The sequence below is a fragment of the Meles meles genome, chromosome X (assembly GCF_922984935.1).
Source record: "Meles meles chromosome X, mMelMel3.1 paternal haplotype, whole genome shotgun sequence".
Classification (NCBI taxonomy): domain Eukaryota; kingdom Metazoa; phylum Chordata; class Mammalia; order Carnivora; family Mustelidae; genus Meles; species Meles meles.
In genome coordinates this window covers 56,470,971-56,492,105 of record NC_060087.1, presented here as the reverse complement: position 1 = coordinate 56,492,105, position 21,135 = coordinate 56,470,971, and the positions used below count along the sequence as shown (strand labels likewise).

Here is a 21,135-nt window from a genome sequence, read left to right as displayed (position 1 = left end):
CGGAATGTTTTCTCCATTTCTTTGGCTCTTCCTCAATTTCTTTCATAAGTGTTCTGTAGTTTTCAGAGTACAGATATTATACCTTTTTAATTAAGTTTATTCCTAGGTATCTTCCAATTTTTGGTGCAATAAATGGGATGGATTTCTTGATTTCTCCTTATTCTGTCTCATTATTAGTGTATATAAATGCACCTGATTTCTGTGCATTGATTTTATATCCTGTGACTTCGCTCAATTCCTCTACCAGTTCTAGCAATTTTGTGGTGGAATCTTGTGGGTTTTCTACATAGAATATCATGTTGTCTGCAAAGAGTGAGAGTTTGATTACTTCTTTGTCACTTTGGATGCCTTTTATTTCTTTTTGTAGTCTGATTGCAGAGGCTAGGATTTCCAGCACTTTGTTGAACAACAGTTGTGAGAATGGACATCCCTGATGTGAGCCTGACCTTAATGGAAAGCTCTCAGTGTTTCCCTGCTGAAGATGATATTCACTGTGGGTTTTTCTATATGGCTTTCATGATATTGATGTATGGTCCCTCTATCCCTACACTGCAGAGTTTTTTTTACCAAGAAAAGATGCCATATTTTATCAAGTGCTCTTTCTGCTTCTATTGAGAGGATCATATGGTTCTTGTCCTTTATTTTATTAATGTGGTGTATCACATTGATTGGTTTGCAGATAATGAACCACCCTTGCAGCCCAGGAAGAAATCCCACTTCATCATGATGAATAACACTTTTGATGTACTGTTGGATCCTATTAGCTAGTACCTTGGTAAGAATATTGGTCTGTAATTTTCCTTTTTGGTGGGGTCCTTGCCTGGTTTTGGGATAAAGGTAATGCTGGCCTCATAGAAGGAGTTTGGAAGTTCTCCTTCCATTTGTCTTTTTCAAAACAGTTTCAGAAAAATAGGTAATAATTCTTCTTTAAATGTTTGGAAGAATTCTGTTGGGAGGCCATCCGGCCCTGGACATTTTGTTGGGAGATTTTTGATTACTGGTTCAATTTCTTTGCTGGTTATGTGTCTGTTCAGATTTCCTATTTCTTCCTGTTTCAGTTTTGGTAATTTATATGTTTCTAGGAGTGCACCCATTTCTCTAAATTGCCTAATTTGTTAGCATATAATTGCTCATAATATTGTCTTATAATTGTTTTTATTTCTTCAGGGATGATTGTGATCTCTCCTCTTTCATTCATGATTTTATTTATTTGGGTCCTTTCTGTTTTCTTTTTGATCAGTCTGGTTAGGGGTTTATAAATCTTATTAATTCTTTTTTATTAAAAAAAGATTTTATTAATTTATTTGGCAGAGACACAGCGAGAGAGGGAACACAGCAGAGGGAGTAGGAGAGGGAGAAGCAGGACTCCTGTGGAGCAGGTAGCCCGATGTGGGGCTCGATCCCAGGACCCCGGGATCATGACCTGAGCCACCCAGGTGCCCCTTATTAATTCTTTTAAATGAACTATTTCCTAGTTACATTGATCTGTTCTACTGTTGTTTTGTTTTTGCATGTGTGTGTGTGTGTGTGTGTGTGTGTGTGGTGTTTTGTTTTGTTTTGCTTCTATTTCTGCTCTAATCTTTATTATTTCTCTTCTCCTGCTGGATTCAGGGTTCCCCCCCGTTCTTTTACCAGCTCCCTTAGGTGTAAGTTTAGGTTGCATACTTGTTTCTTGAGAAAAAACTTGTATTGCTATATACTTCCTTCTTAGGACAACCTTTGTCCAATCCAAAGGTTCTGAAATATTGTGTTTTAATTTTCATTTGCTTCCATGTATTTTTTTTTTAAATTCTTCTTTAATTTCTTGGTTGACCCATTCATTCTTTAGTAGGATGCTCATTAACCTCCATGTATTTGTGTTCCTTCCAATTTTTTTCTTATAGTTGACTTTAAGTTTTAAAGCATTGTGGTCTGGGGTGCTTCAGTTGGTTAAGCATCTGCTTTTGGCTCAGGTCATAATCTCAGTTTCCTGGGACTGAGCCCAAAGTTGGGTTCCCTGCTCAGCCGGCAGTCTGCTTTTCCCTCTGCCTCTGCCCCTTCTCCCCCAATCATGTGCTAGCTCGCTCGCTCTCTTTCTCTCTCCCTCACTCTCTCTCTCAAATAAATAAACAAAACCTTTTTAAAAAGAAAGCATTGTGGTCTAAAAATATGCATGCAATAATCGCAATTTTTTTAAACTGGGCGAGACCTGATTTGTGACCCAGTATGTGATCCATTCTGGAGAATCTTCTTCTTTTTTTTTTTTTTAAAGATTTATTTATTTATTTGACAGACAGAGATCACAAGTAGGCAGAGAGGCAGGTAGAGAGAAAGAGGAGGAAGCAGGCTCCCCGCTGAGCAGACAGCCTGATGGGGGACTCGATCCCAGGACCCTGGGATCATGACCTGAGCCAAAGTCAGAGGCTTTAACCCACTGAGCCACCCAGGCGCCCCTGGAGAATCTTCTATGTACACTCAAGAAGATTGAGTATTCTGTTGCTTTAGGATGAAATATGCTGAATATATCTATGAATTCCATCTGGTCCAGTGGGTCATTCAAAGCTCTCATTTCCTTCTTGATCTGTCTTGATGATGTGTCCATTGCTGTAAGCGGGATGTTAATGTCATTTACTATTATTGTATTATTATCAATGAGTTTCTTTATGTTTGTTATTAATTGGTTTATATACTTGGCTGCTCCCAAGTTAGGGCCATACATATTCACAATTGTTAGATCTTCTTGTTGGCTAGACCCTTTTATTATGATATATAGTATCCTTCTTCATCTCTTATTATGATCTTTTTTTTTTTTTACTTTATTTTTCCAGTGTTCCAAGATTCACTGTTTCTGCATCACACCCAGTGATCTTTGCTTTAAAATCTAGTTGGTCTGTTATAAGAATGGCTACTCCAGGGGCGCCTGGGTGGCTCAGTGGGTTAAAGCCTCTGCCTTCGACTTGGGTCATGATCTTGGGGTCCTGGGATCGAGCCCCGCATCAGGCTCTCTGCTCAGCAGGGAGCCTGCTTCCCTTCCTCTCTCTCTGCCTGCCTTTCTGCCCACTTGTGATCTCTGTCAAATAAACAAAATCTTTAAACAAAAAAGAGAATGGCTACTCCAGCTTTCCTTTGATGTCCATTGGCATGGTAATGCTTCTCCAATCCCTCATTTTCAATCTGCTGGTGTCTTTTGGTCTAAAATGAGTCTCTATTAAGGATAATATGAATGAGTCTTTTTTTAAATCCAATATGATACCCTATGTCTTTTGATTAGAGCATTTAGTCTATTCACATTCAGAGTAATTATTGGAGGATATGAAGTTAGTGGCATTGTATTACCTGTAAATTCATGTTCCTGTAGACTGTCTCTGTTCCTTTCTGGTCTTTATTACTTTTGGGCTCTCTCTTCATTCAAAGGATCCCCTGGTTTAGTGTTCACAAATTCCTTTAGTTTTTTGCTTGTCTTGGAAATTATCTCTCCTTCTACTCTGAATTACAGCCTTGATGGATACAGTATCTTTGGTTGAATATATTTCCCATTTCACACATTAAATATATCATGCCAGTCTTTTCTGGCCTGCCAGGTCTCTGTGAATATGTCTGCTGCCAACCTTATGTGTCTACCCTTGTGTAGGTTAAGGACTTCTTGTATCAAGTTGCTTTCAGGATCTTCCCTTTATTTTTGAAATTTGCAAGTTTCACTGTTATATGTCAAGGTATTGACCTATTTTTATTGATTTCAAAGCTTTTTGTTTGTTTATTTTTTCCTCCTAGACTTTATGCCTGTTTCCTTCCCTAGATTAGGGATATTTTCAGGTATAATTTGTTCAAATAAACCTTCTGGCCTTTTCTCCCAAGACCTCTATTATTCGGATATCATTTCACTTTATTTATTGATTGCTGATTTCTCAAAGTTTCCTGTCATGATTCAATAGTTTTCTTTTTCTCTTCTTTCTGGCTTCCTTATTCTCCATCATTTTGTCTTCTGTATCACTGACTCTTCTGCCTGATTTATCCTCACTGTTAAAGGCTCAATTTTTGACTGCATTTTAGTAATAACATTTTTAAATTTGTCCTGATTAGATTTTAATTCTTCTATTTCTATAGTAAGGGATTCTCTTGTGTCTTCTACGTTTTTTTCTCCCAAGCCTAGCTAGTATCTTTATAATCATTTTAAATTCTAGTTCAGATATTTTACTTAATTCTGTAGTAATTATATCCCTGGTAGTGAGTATTTTTTCCTGTTCTTTCTTTTGGGGAGAGTTTCTCCTTCTATTCATTGTTTCCAGGAAGAAAGGAGGAAAGAAAAACAAAAAAGCACAAGCAGCAATAACAACAACTTCAACTACAACCACCACCAAAACCTCAGGAAGTGTTTCTGGTATATGCTGTATACACGCTGCTGTTGTGTTTTGGCTGCTCTTTTCCACTGGTCCTTCCTCTATGGAGTTCCTATTTGCTTGTAGTGATGAGTGTTTGGAACTTTAAGTGGGTGTACTTTGATTTGTTTGTGAAGATAAGCCTTGCATCTGTCATGTTCTCTCACTCCAACTTGCAGATTCTTTCCTTAATCCTCAGATCATCTTCTTAGTTGTTCAAAATAGTTGAATGTTGAGCTAGCTGTATTCAAAGGACCAGGTATGTTCAGCGTCCTCCTACTACTCTGCCATCTTAATTTGAGAAGCCCTTTAATCCTGTATTATTGTTTTAAGGTAGCTAGTGATATCCTCACTTGCACTGCTGATTTTGTGATGTAAGGTTTTTTTTCTTAGTCTAGTGGTTTGTCAATTTTGTTGATCTTTTCAAAAAAGTAACTCTCGATTTCATTGATTCCACTGTTTCTTCCTACCCTCTATCTAATTTATCTCCCTGCTAATCTTTATTAATATTTATTCCTGCTACCTTTGTTTTTATTTTGTTTTTTTTTCCAGTTTCCTAACATGAACAGTTAAGTTATTGATGTGAGATTTTTCTTCTTAATTAATACAGGTGTCTTAATCTGTTCTGGCTAGTACAACAAAAAATACCACAGTCTGGGTGATCTATATACAATAGAAATTTATTTCTCACGGTTCTAGAGTCAGGAAGTCTGAGATCAGGGTGCCAGCATTGTGTGAGGGCCCTCTTCCACTATGCAGACTTCTCCTTATATCCTCACATGGCCGAAAGGCAAGCAAACTCTAATCACTTACTTTTATAAAAGTAGTTATCACATTCATGAGGGTGCCACCTCATGATCTAAGTGACCCCCAAAGGCCGCCCTTCCTAATACCATTACACTGGGCATTAAGATTTACAAGGAGAACACATTCAGACTACAGCCTTAGGCATTTATAGCTATAAATTTCCCCTTAAGTACTGATTTAACTTATCTGTATCTCATAGGAAATGATGTATTATATTTCTGTTATTATTCAGCTCAAGAATTTTCTCATTTCTCCTTTGATTTCTCCTTTGATTCACTGCTTATTTACGGGTGTGTTATTTAATACTACACATTTGTGAATTTCACACATTTCCTTCTGCTACTGATTTCTAATTCTATTTAATCAGAGAACATATAGTCATTTTTCTTGAATAAGTGCACTTCAGATTGTTGCTAACTTTGTTTGCTTTCCAGAGTTCTGGAGAAATTGGTTTTCTTAATTCTGCTAGTATGTTTGTTGCTTTTATGAAAAAGTAGTTTTATGGAAGTCTTCACTCTACCATTGTTGAAGACTTCCTTATATTCCAAGCCAGGTTATATTTCACATGCTACAAAAATCATTACTTCCCCAACACATACACATACACATACACACACACTAATCCTCATCTTGTGTCATGAAGGGAGAAAGAAGAGCCATCACTCATACCATTCATTCATCCAATCAAAAATTCATATAATTCATGCATTATGAAGGGAGAGCTCTGCTAAATGATGGGTATGTAAAGATGAGAAAGACACAGCCCTTGTTTACAAAGGAGTCTCCATGGGCTCATTTTGGGTTAAAATGAGTGCACAGATGGTTGATGCAATGTATAAGAAGAAAAATACTACAAAAGGGACCAAGATACTGATTACTACAGGAAGAGAAAATTGTGTGCTTTGCCTGGGGGTACTAGAAATTAATGCCCACCAAATACTAAAATCCTCTTACTAATCTAGCTAGGTGTTTTACATACTTGTCAAACATTTACTCTGGAATAGATCAGATGAGGATGCCATGGTTCTAATGTGTACTCAAGCCACAGACCTGATACACAGGGACATGTATGAATAGAAAAATTACTTATCACTATATATCAGGTAGTTATAAGCCTACTGATGATTTACATTTTCCTGTAGTTTATATCAACTGATAAGCATGCCAAGATAGCTGGAAGGGTGGCAGTAAGACTGTTTTTATCAGTGTGCCTCACCAAAATGGCCAACCTATCCTTTTCTTCTGAAATCACTTTAAGAAATGGGGCTGAACAGATGAATACTTATTACAGTCATGTCCTTACATCTCCTAAGCCACATCTGCTGTATTCTGTGAGCCAAAATCTTTCCAGTGGCTTCCTACTTATCTTAGCCAATCAGTCCCAGAAGAACTAGCCAGATTCCTGTCTGTGGTGTCAACAAATCTGAGGGCTGAGAGATGTTTGCAAATTCTTTGTTTCCAGAATCCATTACCAGAAAAAAAAAAGGAAATGAGAAAATAACTTGTTTTTGATTTAATGTTAAATCTTACTGGACCAATATTTCCTTCACATCCTCCATTTGAATTTCTGATACTGGAGACTGAAAGTTTACTATGTATTAAGCACCGTCCTTCATCCTTATAACTACTACTGCAGGATACACAGACTATCTCCATTTTACAATGAGGAGTGAGAAGTACAGAGCCAGAAGAGGGCAGAGAAGTAGCAGGCTGAGACTACATCAGGTAGCAGGAGATCAGCTAGATAGCTTATCTAAACATTGCAAACACCTATAAATCCAATGGGAGATTGGAGGGAAGAAGAACACCAATTCTAGAAACAGAAAATTAACCACTTTCTGAAAGGTAGGACTGGCAGAGAAGTGAATCCAAAGCGATGGGAAGATAGACCGCGGTGGGAGGGGCCGGCTCCCGGCAAGTGGCAGAGAAACGGAGCACAAAATCAGGACTTTTAAAAGTCTGTTCCACTGAGGGACATTGCTCCAGAGGCTACACCGGGGTGAAGCCCACAAGGGGTCAGCATGGCTCCAGGTCCCGCAGGGTCACAGAAGGATTGGGGGTGTTGGAGTGTCACAGAGCTAGCAGGTATTAGAACGGGGAAGCTGGCTACAGAGACAGAGCCGAGGACTGAACTCTCAGCTCGGGGTTACCTTGAAACGTTCGCAGGCTGGGTGAGCTCGGAGAGCGACCGGAGGCCGGGGATACGGGAATGACTGGGCGCTGTTCTCTGGGGGTGCACTGAGGAGTCGGGCCCTGGGCTCTTGGCTCCTCTGGGCCAGAGACTGGGAGGCCGCCATTTTCATTCACGTCCTCCAGAACTCTAAGGAAAGTGTTCAGGGAAGAAAAGCTCCCGAAAGCAAACTGGACCGGATTACTCAGCCAGGCCCCTGGTAAGGGCAGTTCAATTCCGCCTCAGGCAAAGACACTTGAGAATCACTAAAACAGGCCCCTCCCCCAGAGGATCAACAAGAAATCCAGCCAGGACCAAGTTAACCTACCAAGGAGAACAGGTTCAATACCAAGGGCAGCAGCGGAATTCCAGAGGAGGAGAAAGCAAAGCACGGAACTCATGGCTTTCTCGCCATGATTCTTTAGTCTTGCAGTTAATTTAATTTTTTTTTCAATTTTTTTTTCTTCTTTGGCTAAATTTTTATTAACTTTTACCCTTCTTTTTTTTTAAATTTATTTATTTATTTTCAGCGTAAGAGTACCCATTGTTTTTGCACCATACGTTTATAACTAGTTTATCTAATATATATATATTTGCTTTTTTATATTTTTTCTTTATTTGGTTTCTTTTTTTAAAATTTTTTCTTTTTTTTTCTGAACCTCTTTTTATCCCCTTTCTCCCCCCACAATTTGGGGTCTCTTCTGATTTGGTTAAAGCGCATTTTCCTGGGGTCTTTGCCACCCGATTAGTATTTTACTTCCTAATTCATATACTCTTATCTGCACAAAATGCCAAGACAGAAAAATTCACCACAAAAAAAAAAAAATACAAGAGGCAGTACCGAAGGCTAGGGACCTAATCAATACAAACATTGGTAATCTGTCAGATCTAGAGTTCAGAATGACGATTCTCAAGGTTCTAGCTGGGCTCAAAAAAAGGCATGGAAGATATTAGAGAAACGCTGTCTGGAGATATAAAAGCCCTTTCTGGAGAAACAAAAGAACTAAAATCTAACCAAGTTGAAATCAAAAAAGCGATTAATGAGGTGCAATCAAAAATGGAGGCTCTTCAGGTCATGATCCCAGGGTCCTGGGATCGAGCCCCACATCGGGCTCTCTGCTCCGTAGAGAGCCTGCTTCCTCCTCTCTCTCTCTCTGCCTGCCTCTCTGCCTACTTGTGATCTCTGTCTGTCAAATAAATAAATAAAATCTTAAAAAAAAATGGAGGCTCTTACTGCTAGGATAAATGAGGAGGAAGAAAGAATTAGTGATATAGAAGACCAAATAGCAGAGAATAAAGAAGCCGAGCAAAAGAAGGACAAAGAGCTAATGGACCAAAAGGGGAGAATTCGAAATATAAGTGACACCATAAGACGAAACAACATTAGAATAATTGGGATTCCAGAAGAAGAAGAAAGAGAGAGGGGAGCAGGAGGTCTATTGGAGAGAATTATTGGAGACAATTTCCCTAATATGGCAAAGGGAACAAGCATCAAAATCTAGGAGGTGCAGAGAACCCCCCCTCAAAATCAACAAGAAGAGGTCCAGACCCCTTTACCTAATAGTAAAATTTACAAGTCTTAGTGACAAAGAGAAAATCCTGAAAGCAGCCCGGGAAAAGAAGTCTGTAACATACAATGGTAAAAATATTCAATTAGCAGCAAACTTATCCACAGAGACCTGGCAGGCCAGAAAGAGCTGGCATGATATATTCAGAGCACTAAACGAGAAAAACATGCAGCCAAGAATACTCTATCCAGCTAGGCTATCATTGAAAATAGAAGGAGAGATAAAAAGCTTTCAGGACAAACAAAAACTGAAAGAATTTGCAAACACCAAACCAGCTCTACAGGAAATATTGAAAGGGGTCCTCTAAGCAAAGAGAGAGCTTAACCCAAGTAGTATATCAGAAAGGAAAGAGACAATATACAGTAACAGTCACCTTACAGGCTGTACAATGGCACTAAATTCTTATCTCTCGATAGTTACCCTGAATGTTAATGGGCTAAATGCCCCAATCAAAAGACACAGGGTATCAGAATGGATAAAAAAACAAAACCCATCTATATGTTGCCTACAAGAAACTCATTTTAGAACCAAAGATACCTCCAGATTTAAAGTGAGGGGGTGGAAAACAATTTACCATGCTAATGGACATCAGAAGAAAGCTGAGGTGGCAATCCTTATATCAGATCAATTAGATTTTAAGCCAAAGACTATAATAAGAGATGTGGAAGGACACTATATCATATTCAAAGGGTCTGTCCAACAAGAAGATCTAACAATTTTAAATATCTATGCTCCTAACGTGGGAGCAGCCAACTATATCAACCAATTAATAACAAAATCAAAGAAGCACATCAATAATAATACAATAATAGTAGGGGACTTTAACACTCTCCTCAGTGAAATGGACAGATCACTCAAGCAAAAGATCAACAAGGAAATAAAGGCCTTAAATGACACACTGGACCAGATGGACATCACAGATATATTCAGAACATTTCATCCCAAAGCAACAGAATACACATTCTTCTCTAGTGCACATGGAACATTCTCCAGAATAGATCACATACTATATGTAGAAAACCCAAAAGACTCCACTCCGGAACTGCTAGAACTTGTAGAGGAATTCAGTAAAGTGTCAGGATATAAAATCAATGCACAGAAATCAGTTGCATTTCTCTACACCAACAACAAGACAGAAGAAAGAGAAATTAAGGAGTCAATCCCATTTACAATTGCACCCAAAACTATAAGATACCTAGGAATAAATCTAACCAAAGAGGCTAAGAATCTATACGCAGAAAATTATAAAGTACTCATGAAAGAAATTGAGGAAGACACAAAGAAATGGAAAAATGTTCCATGCTCATGGATTGGAAGAATAAATATTGTGAAAATGTCTATGCTACCTAAAGCAATCTACACATTTAATGCAATCTGTATCAAAATACCATCCATTTTTTTCAAAGAAATGGAACAAATAATCCTCAAATTTATATGGAACCAGAAAAGACCTCGAATACCCAAAGGAATATTGAAAAAGAAAGCCAAAGTTGGTGGCATCACAATTCTGGACTTCAAGCTCTATTACAAAGCTGTCATCATCAAGACAGCATGGTACTGGCACAATAACAGACACATAGATCAATGGAACAGAATAGAGAGCCCAGAAATAGACCTTCAACTCTATGGTCAACTCATCTTCGACAAAGCAGGAAAGAATGTCCAATGGAAAAAAGCCTCTTCAACAAATGGTGCTGGGACAATTGGACAGCCACATGCAGAAAAATGAAATTGGACCACTTCCTTACACCACACACGAAAATAGACTCAAAATGGATGAAAGACCTCAATGTGAGAAAGTAATCCATCAAAATCCTTGAGGAGAACTCAGGCAGCAACCTCTTCAACCTCAGCCGTAGCAACATCTTCTTAGCAACATCACCAAAGGCAAGGGAAGCAAGGGCAAAAATGACCTATTGGGATTTCATCAAGATCAAAAGCTTTTGCACAGCAAAGGAAACAGTTAACAAAACCAAAAGACAATTGACAGAATGGGAGAAGATATTTGCAAACGACATATCAGATAAAGGGCTAGTATCTACAATCTATAAAGAGTTTAGCAAACTCAACACCCAAAGAACAAATAATCCAATCAAGAAATGGGCAGAAGACAGGAACAGACATTTCTGCAAAGAAGACATCCAGATGGCCAACAGACACATGAAAAAGGGCTCCACACCACTAGGCATCAGGGAAATACAAATCAAAACCACAATGAGATATCACCTCACGCCAGTCAGAATGGCTAAAATGAACAAGTCAGGAAACGACAGATGCTGGCGAGGATGCGGAGAAAGGGGAACCCTCCTACACTGTTGGTGGGAATGCAAGCTGGTGCAGCCACTCTGGAAAACAGCATGGAGATTCCTCAAAATGTTGAAAATAGAACTACCCTATGACCCAGCAATTGCACTACTGGGTATTTACCCTAAAGATACAATCGTAATGATCCGAAGGGGCACGTGCACCCAAATGTTTATAGCAGCAATGTCTACAATAGCCAAACTATGGAAAGAACCTAGATGTCCATCAACAGATGAATGGATAAAGAAGAAGTGGTATATATACACAATGGAATACTATGCAGCCATCAAAAGAAATGAAATCTTGCCATTTGTGACGACGTGGATGGAACTAGAGGGTATCATGCTTAGTGAAATAAGTCAATCGGAGAAAGACAACTATCATATGATCTCCCGGATATGAGGACATGGTGATGCAACATGGGGGGTTAGGTGGGTAGGAGAAGAATAAATGAAACAAGATGGGATTGGGAGGGTGACAAACCATAAGCGACTCTTAATCTCACAAAACAAACTGAGGGTTGCTGGGAGGGTTTGGGAGAGGGGGAGTGGGGTTATGTGCATTGGGGAGGGTATGTGCTATGGTGAGTGCTGTGAAGTGTGTAAACCTGGCGATTCACAGACCTGTACCCCTGGGGATAAAAATACATTATATGTTTATAAAAAAATAAATAATAAATAAAAAATTAAAGAAAAAAAGAAGTACAGAGCCACTGCATAATTTTTTCAAGATTACAAAGCTAGTTAAAGTAGAAGAGCAAGGATTTGAATGCATGTCTGACTAACTCCAAAACGTATATTTTGTTTACCATGCTATATGGCATAGCACTGCCATTGACTATCAGGGATGAATCGTTCTCAGAGATCATCTAACCCAGTGTTTTTAACCCTTGGGAGTATGGTAAAATTGCTGGGAAACTCTCCCACGCCCCCAATTCTGAATTAATTGAATTAAGGTGGGGTCCAGCCATCCGATTTTTTTAAAAAAAGTTGATGTTAATGATATTAATGTCCAATCAAGGATTAAAACCACTGATTTAGTCTCTCTTGTTGTTCAGGGGAAAATTTGAGGCCCAGAAAATGACAGATAATTGACTAGAAGAAACAGTTTCCCTGAGATAGGATTGAGACTAGTTTATTATATAAACTCTATGCCAGAGTTCTGTAGAACAAGGTAAGTCACCTCTGTAGACTAACTTTTCCCAGGGCTTAGAATACGCAAGAGTCCACCTATGGGGGGTACCTGGGTGGCTCATTCGGTCAAACACCTGACTATTGGTTTTGAATCAGTCTAGGATTGAGCCCCCTGTTGTAATCCCTACTCAACAGGGAATATATATATTATATATGTGTATATAATTATATAATATATATTATATAATATGTGTATATATGTATCTTAAGAGAGAGAAAGATTTTAGATATATAAATATTTTATATATACATCAAAAATAAAAATAAATCTTTAAAAAGGGAGTCAACCTATGAAAAACCTGTAAGATGGCCAACATCAAATAGACACTCAGCTATAGCCAAGGAATCTTAAGAAAACGGTAATATCAAAAAAAAAAAAAAAAAAAAGAAAACGGTAATATCATTAAGTAGCAAGCACAAAATGGATCTCATCCATTACAAAACTACCCTTTTGCTGGAAAGAAATCAGAAAATATTGAGTGCCCTATCATGTGGTAGGCACTGTGAGAGGCACTTAGAATACCTTAAGAACCCCAAGACTCAAATATCACTGTCCCCTATGAAAAGTCTGGTCTGAGGAGATTTATTATGATACAGAGCAAAGGTTAGAGATACCATTTTACAGATGAAGCAAATTGTGATCGCTTTGGCAGCACATATACTAAAACTGGAACGATACAGAGAAGATTAGCACGGCCCCTGCGCAAAGATGACACGCAAATACAGATGAAACAAATGAAGTTCTGAGTTAAAGGCATTTTCTAGTAAGTTGCAGTGTCAGTACTGTAAAAAGCAAAGGCTTTGGGGGAAGAGATACTCGGGTTTGAACTCTACTTATCTTTAGTCATTAATTTTGGGTACAAGATGAACCTAACCTCCCTATCATCAGTTTTCTTATTTATAACATGAAGAAAATAATGTACCAGCCTCAAAGAGGTTTTGTGACAAATGCATCAGAAATTACATGGAAAAGTGTCTAGCACACTGAAAATAAATTGTCATTTCTCCCCATTTTCCTCATTCAACCTCAACTTTCTACTGGGGCTAGAGTCCAGGGCATCTGACTCCCAGTCTGGTGAGCTCCGCAATGCACCATTCTGCTTCCTCCTCTGTCTACACTGCAAATTAAGGCAGAAATGCAGCAGGCATTACCGTCCCTTGTATAAAACTTGTGAAAGCACTGAATAAAATACAATTTCAACTTTAAAGTCTTTGTGACTTTAAAGCAAGGAAAACACAACATAGCTTAAGAAATGTGAAAAGTGTTCAGCCAAGTGTCTGAGCATAAACCAAGAAAACAAAAGATAGCACTATGTGAACAGACACAACTCAGGTAGCAATGAAATGCTGATGAGATTCCAAGTTCAGTACACAATCTGGAAATACAAAATTAGACATTTTATATTGGTATGAAGAACCTACAGGAGCTCCAAAAACTGTCAATGGTACTCACTAGCAATAGGGCTTACCCTGCTTTCTTAAATACACAAAGATCAAGGCCTGACCCAATGCTAGGTACTAAGTTGATACTTACAAAAAGTGTTCTACTCCCCAACATAAGATACTGATTTTGACTGTGGGGATAGGGGGTCATTGGCAGAGAAAAAAAATCCCCTACTCCATGCTACTACAGTACATATCATAATATATAGCCCAATAATAACTGATGTTTACTGGGCACCTATATGTCCCAGCTACTAAACTATATTCTACATACCTTAACATCATTTAATCTTTACAACAAATTAATGCGGTGTACACAATTACCCCCATTTTGTAGAAGAGAGCACTGAGGCCCAGAAACCTTAAGCCCAAGATGGCCGTAAGATTTGAACTCAAGTCTCTTTGACTCCACAATCAGTTTTTTGATGAGTTTCTCACAGTTCCCAGTGACTCAGTCCATAAAACCATGAATTACTCTAGACATAATGTATTGGTAATAATACAGTTGTTCCTTAATGTGTTTCACCTACCATCACTACCCAATCAGTGACTAATATCTGTTAATTTACTGCCTAAATAACACCCACCCTGTCCCCACACACAACCTTACCTTAAAAATGACTGCAAATCTCTTATTGAAGTCTTTCTGCTTTCTGTTTGATCCTCTCCAATCCATAAATTACACAGGGCCCCCGAGGAATTCTATCTAAAACATTTGCTTCTATAACTCTTTTCTTAAGACTTTTTTAGTAATTCACTATGGTCTACAGCAGTGCCTAATTCATGGATGCAAGGGAATCCCCAGAGGAGGTACAGAGCTCTGATCCCACCTTAACTTAGCTCAGAGTTATCTGAATCTGAAGCTACAGGTAAGACCTGAGTATCTGTAATTTTGCAGTAGTGATCTTAGGCAGGCACTAAAAATTACTTGGCCTACAGGATACAAATTCAAAGCATTAGCTTGGCAGTCAAGGTCTATGTTCCAGTTCCTTACTTCTTCCCCTAACTTTCCCATATGACCCTTGAGCCATACTACCCTGTTTCATTTCCTCTGTCTTAACTCTATTTTACCCCTTTGTGTCTTGGTCATTCCCTCCAACTGCAATGACCTTGCACTGCTCTCATCCATTTGTCTCCCTTGCTATGTTATCTCTTAATTCAGGTCCCAGCTTAAGAGGCCATCACTTACACCATGAAGCCCCCCACTTTTTTTTAAAGATTTAATTTACTTGAGAGAAAAAGAGAGAGAGAGAGAGAGAGAGAGAGAAGCAGACTCCCACTAAGCAGAGAGCCCAATGCAGAACCTGATCCCAGGACCCTAAGATCATGACTGGAGCCGAAGGCAGACGCCCAACCAATTGAGCCAACCAGGTGTCCTCATGAAACCCTCTTGACTCTCTATCCCCTAGATGGAATATGATCACACCCCCAACTTGCATAGTCTTCTTTCAGAAGCATCTATAATGTTTTATATCACAAATTATCTATGTATATGTCTGTTTCCCATCCATCATGTGGTCTTCATTGATGAATTTCCAGTGTCTGGCCTAGATACTGCCTAAGCACTTCCTGTTAAATCACCTCCCTCTTTCTTTCCTCCTTGATTTACTATTAATCCTCACAACAAATTTGGAAAACAGCCATGTTGCCTTTTAAACAATATCTCAATTTGAAGGCCAAGATATATCCGAAACAACTTTTGAGTCCTATTTAGGACACTGCTAAACTCTATCAGATAAATGAAAACCTCTCTTAAAAAATACTAAATATCTCTCTGCCTGCCTATCCACCTACTTGTGATCTCTGTCAAATAAATAAATAAAATCTTAAAAAAAAATTGGGGCACCTAGGTGGCTCAGTGGGTTTAAGCCTCTGCCTTCGGCTCAGGTGGTGATCTCAAGGTCCTGGGATTGAGCCCCGTGTCGGGCTCTCTGCTCAGTGGGGAGCCTGCTTCTCTCTCTCTCTGCCTGCCTCTGTACTTACTTGTGATCTCTATCCGTCAAATAAATAAATAAATAAAATCTTTTTAAAAAGTACCAAATATTTAACATCTATGTGATCGTAGTATCTCCACTTCCTGCCTACAAATTCTTCCTCATATCTAAACCAAATCCCTGAGATTATTTTTCCCTCTGTCCTCAACAGAAAGAAACATACTTCTCGACATACCCTTACCTTACCTTATTTTCTTTCTATATTACAGTTAAACACAAAGCTGAACAAAATGTAATCTAGGATAAAACCTGAGAAAGAAAATGTGTCATACTTGGCATCAGTTTGAACTAGGTGAAAGTGAAGTAGTTAAGAGCTGGTGCAACAGTAGATAAGCATAGATGAATTGTTCAACTTGATGAACAAGCTCTTTCCATTCTGCAAAGTGATCATGTGGTCTCTGACACAGTACCTTCCTGGCTCCTCTCTGCCATTATTATGAATACGTAAGTTGCTGCCAGACAGAGCCTGTTCTCCCTTATCCCTGGCTAATGTTTACTTTCCTCCACAGTTTCTCCTCTGGAATCCGCTTTGGAATACTAGTCTAGGAGTTGGAAGCCTGAGATTCCATCATAAATTGTGATACTAACTTGTTGCCATAACAATCATGGACCAGTCACGTTTTATCCTGAACTTCAGTTTTCTCATCTTATAAAACTTACATTAGCAGAGCACTTCAAGTACATAAAGCACAATGATATACATTTATCTCATGAGATCTGCATAACCACTCTATGAGACAGACTCAGGGAAATGACTCAGGGGAAGTTTGGGAAGGTTAAGTAAGTTGTCTTAAGTGGAATACCTATGAAGTAGTAGAGTTGTAATTTGAGCTCTGGTTTTAATTCTAATATCTTTCTAATATACCAAACTGCCTTGTAGTATCTATAAAATAATGGTGTTGGATTAGTGATGTTTAATTTAACAACAATTTAACAATTGAATTGAATTTAACAATAATTTAACAACAATTATATGAATAGCATTTCATAATTTTAAAATACCTTCACATTCATTATCATTCATTCTGTCAGTAAGAATGTATTCGGTACCTACCATAAACCAGGCACCTTTAGATTAGGGATACGGTGACGAAAAAGTCAGAAAAAAGTGACTGACTGCCTTTAGGAAGCTTCCATTTTGGGGGAGGTGTCTGAAACAAGCCTATAAAGCCTCAAAAAATCATTTCAGCTACTGATAAGTACAGTAGGGTAAGGAGATACATAGTTGACTAATGAGTATCTTTTTTTTAAGATTTTATTTATTTATTTGACAGACACAGATCACAAGTAGGCAGAGAGGCAGGCAGAGAGAGAGGAGGAAGCAGGCTCCCTGCTGAGTGAAAGCCCTATGCAGGGCTCAATCCCAGGATCCTGGGATCCTGACCTGAGCCGAAGGCAGAGACTTTAACCCACTGAGCCACCTAAGCTCCCCAACTAATAAGTATCTTATTTAATTTCCCTAACAATCCTGCCATATACAGATTTTCAATAACCCCATTCTCCAGATGAGCAAAAGGAGTCAGAGGAGCTAAGCCAGTGATTGACAGAGCTAGACGGAGACACAGTAACTTCTGACTATGTGTTCCATGCTCCTTCCATTCTGTTGCCTTACTCCTGGTACTAGTTTTCTAGGATTCCATGATTTAGTCTCCAAATAACTGACTCTTCAATAATGCCCTGTCCCTGAAGGACAATGAGACATAGGCTAAATGCTCTTGTGATTGTGAAGTAAGGATCACCAGACAGTTAGCTTTCAAAGCAGAACCAGGCTGTAGGTTCATTTGTTTATCTCTATCAATTCATTGAGTAGCAGAAATTTTTTTTGTTTATTATTCTGCCCCCAGTGCCTAGGACATGGCTTGACTCCTAGGTAGTGTTTGTTAAATATTTACTGATCCCAGGGGTGCCTCTGTGGCTCAGAGAGTTAGGCAGCCAACTCTTGATTTCAGTTGAGGTCGTGATGTCATGGGTTGTGGGACTGAGCTCTGCACAGGGCTCCAGACAAGGCACGGAAGACTTCTTGAAGATTCTCTGCTTCTGCCCCTCTTCTCAATCACATGTGCACTCTCTCTCTCTAAGATAAATATATAAACCTTTAAAAAATATTTACTGAACTTGTGAATGAATGAATGAATGAATGAGCAAACTAATGAAGTAATGAGAAAACAAATTAACATAGCTTGCAGAAAACTAGCATAGTGTGTTCCTGGCAAAGGAAAGAGTTTAACCCTCGACCCCTCCTGAGAAGCAAGCTTCAGCTGCTTTCTCCTAGGAGCAAACAGGCATGACAAAACACCAGGTGGTGAGAAAAAGGAAACTTTATACTACAAGAAGCATAACCAGGTAAGTTGAAAATGAAATGGTTTTTGCATTTTTGAAGTTGAAAAGGGCAATATTCTATCTGATGAGGACTAGAGAGGTCTGGAGACCTTTCATGAAGCTAAGTAATAATACTGGCTGCCTAGGGGGCCCTGTGCTCCACTTTCATTAAATGTCCAAAACAGACCTAACCAATCAATCAATATCCTAAACACAATTTGCCTAGATGTTAATGCCAATACCCATGTAAAGGAAGAAAGCTAGTATTTAATTAACACCACATGCCAATACCATGACACCCATAGTCACATTTACTGAGCAACTATAGATCCCATCTATGAAATGGAGATAGCCACAACATCTACCCACCTGGTTGTTATGTGGATTAAGTGAGCTAATTCATGTTAGATGTACATGGTATGTAATACACATTGAGGAACGAAACAAGATGTTACAGCACACCACCATCATCATAATCATTTTATTGTCATTATCACCATCATCTATGTGCAGTATATATTTTTATATGCTTTCATACCAATTATCATAATGTATCTTTTCCACAACCTTGCATGGCAGAAATGATAGATGAAGACACTAAAACACAGTGAGACATCATAACTTGTCTAAGGTTCTGCAATTGCAAAGAAACACATCAAGAAGTAGTAACTAGTAAAGATGGCAGAGGAGTAGGAGACCTAAATTTCATCTGGTCGCAGGAATTCAGATAGTTATTAAACTGTTCTGAACATCTACGAACTCCACAGGAGATCGAAGAGAAGAATAGCAGCAACTCTATGAACAGAAAAGTGACTACTTTCTGGAACGTAGAACGTGTGGAGAAGTGAATCTCAGGTGATATATGGGAAGATAGACCATAGGGGGAGGGAACCTCTGTCAGCCAGCTCCTGGCATATGATAGAGCAGCAAAGCCCAAGATCAGAACTTTTAAAAGTCTGCTCCACTGAGGGACGTCGCTTCAGTGGCTAAGCAGGGGGTGGAGCCCTCACTGAGACAGTGTTGTCTCAGGGCCTTCAGGGTCACAGAAAGATGAAGGGTGCCTGAGTGTGGCAGAGCTGCCAGGTACCAGAGCAGTGAAGCTGGCTATAAAGAGAGAGATGAAGACTAGGATCTCAGCACGGGGTTGCCATAAACTGTGATCCGAAGCATAGTTGGGCCACTTCTCTTCCAGCCGGCATCCACGAAGTGGCAGATCCAGGGAGATCCCCCACCTTCTGCCACTGGGAGAAGTGGCACAGGAGCATGCTGCAGGAATCTGCTGGGTTTGGAGACTCCAAACAGAGCCGTGTGCCAGAGATAGAAACATTTGGTCACAGTTCAGGTGAGTATGGATGGGGGCCAGAGACCAGGGAGACAGGAGTGGTTGAATGTTTTTCTCTGAGGGCTCACTGAGGAGTGGGGCCCCCAAGCTCTGGGCTTCTCTGGACCAGATATTGGAAGGCAGCCATTTTCATTCTCGTCCTCCAAAGCTATATGGAAAGCATTCAGGAAACAAAAACTAGCAAGAACAAACCCCAGCAGATACTTAGCCTGTTCCCTGGCAAGGGTGGTGCAATTCTGTCTGGGGCAAAGACACTTCAGAATCACTGAAACAGGCCCCTCCCCCAGAAGATCAGCAAGAACATCCAACCAAGACCAAGTTTACAGAGCAGAGAACTGCAAAAATCCAGCACTAGAGGAATATAGCACATAGAATTCATGACTTTTTTCCCATGATTCTTTAGTCTTTCAAAGTTAAATTGTTACTTTCTTTATTTTTTCTTTTTCTTTTTTTTTTTTGAATTTTCCCCCTTTCCTATTTTAACCAAAATCTTATCAATACCTTTTTAAAAAATCTTTCTTTAATTTTCATTTTTATAGTCATATTCTATCCCTTCATTGTATTTAGCCTTATTTTTTGTTTATAAGTCTTTCTTTCTTTAAAATTTTGGGATACAGTTTCTTCTAACACCAAAATATACCCTAAATCTAGTGTATGTCTTTGTTCTAGCCTCCTCCTGATCACAAGCTCTACCATTTAAAAAATTTTTTTCTTTCTCTTTTCAACCTTCTTATCTCACCAATTCCTTGTAATTTTTTTTCAACTTTCATCTTCACAGTTATATTCCATCCCTTCATCATATTTACCCTTATTTAGGGGTGTATATATATATATGTATGTGTATATATATATATATATGTATATATATATATATATATATATATGCTTTTCTGCCTTTAAAATTTTGGGAAGCAGTTTCTTCTAATGGACCAAACTACACCCAAAATCTAGTGTGTAGCTCTGTTCTATTCACCAGCCTGATCCTATGTTTTTATTCCTTTCTTTTCCCCCTGGTTGGGAGACTCCTCTGATTTGTTTCGTGTATATATTTCTGGATTCATTGCTACCCATTTTGTTCTCACATTCATCTATTCTTCTCTGGACAAAATGACAAAACAGAAAAACTCACCTAAAAAAAAAAGAATAAGAACAAGAGGCAATACCAAATGCCAGGAACCTAATCAATATAGACATTGGTAAGATGTTGGAACCAGAGTTCAAAATGATGGTTATAACGATACTAGCTGGGCTTGAAGAAAGCATAAAAAATACTAGAGAACCCCTTTCAGGAGAAATAAAAGACCTAAAATCTAACCAAGTCAAAATAAAAAAGACTATTAATGAGGTGCAATAAAAAATGGAGGCTCTTACTATTAGGATAAACAAGGCAGAAGAGAGAATTAGTGATATAGAAGACCAAATGATGGAGAATAAAGAAGATGAGAAAAAGAGAGCTAAACAACTACTGGATCATAAGCGAAGAATTGGAGAGATAGATGATACCATAAGACAAACAATATTAGAATAACTGGGATCCCAGAAGAAGTAAGAGAGAGTGGGACAGAAGGTACATTGGAGCAAATTAGCAGAGAACTTCCCTAATTTGGGGAAATAGACGGGCATCAAAATCCATGAGGCAT

General features: G+C 38.8%; 1 protein-coding gene and 1 non-coding gene across 2 annotated transcripts in view; one reads left to right on the top strand and one right to left on the bottom strand.

Moving 5' to 3' along the window:
• AR (androgen receptor) overlaps positions 1 to 21,135 on the bottom strand; it is a 198,806-nt gene that overhangs the window by 95,084 nt on the left and 82,587 nt on the right. The window lies entirely within an intron of this gene.
• LOC123935655 lies at positions 13,035 to 13,143 on the top strand. The gene has a single exon (XR_006816943.1). It is a non-coding gene; the product is annotated as a U6 spliceosomal RNA (small nuclear RNA).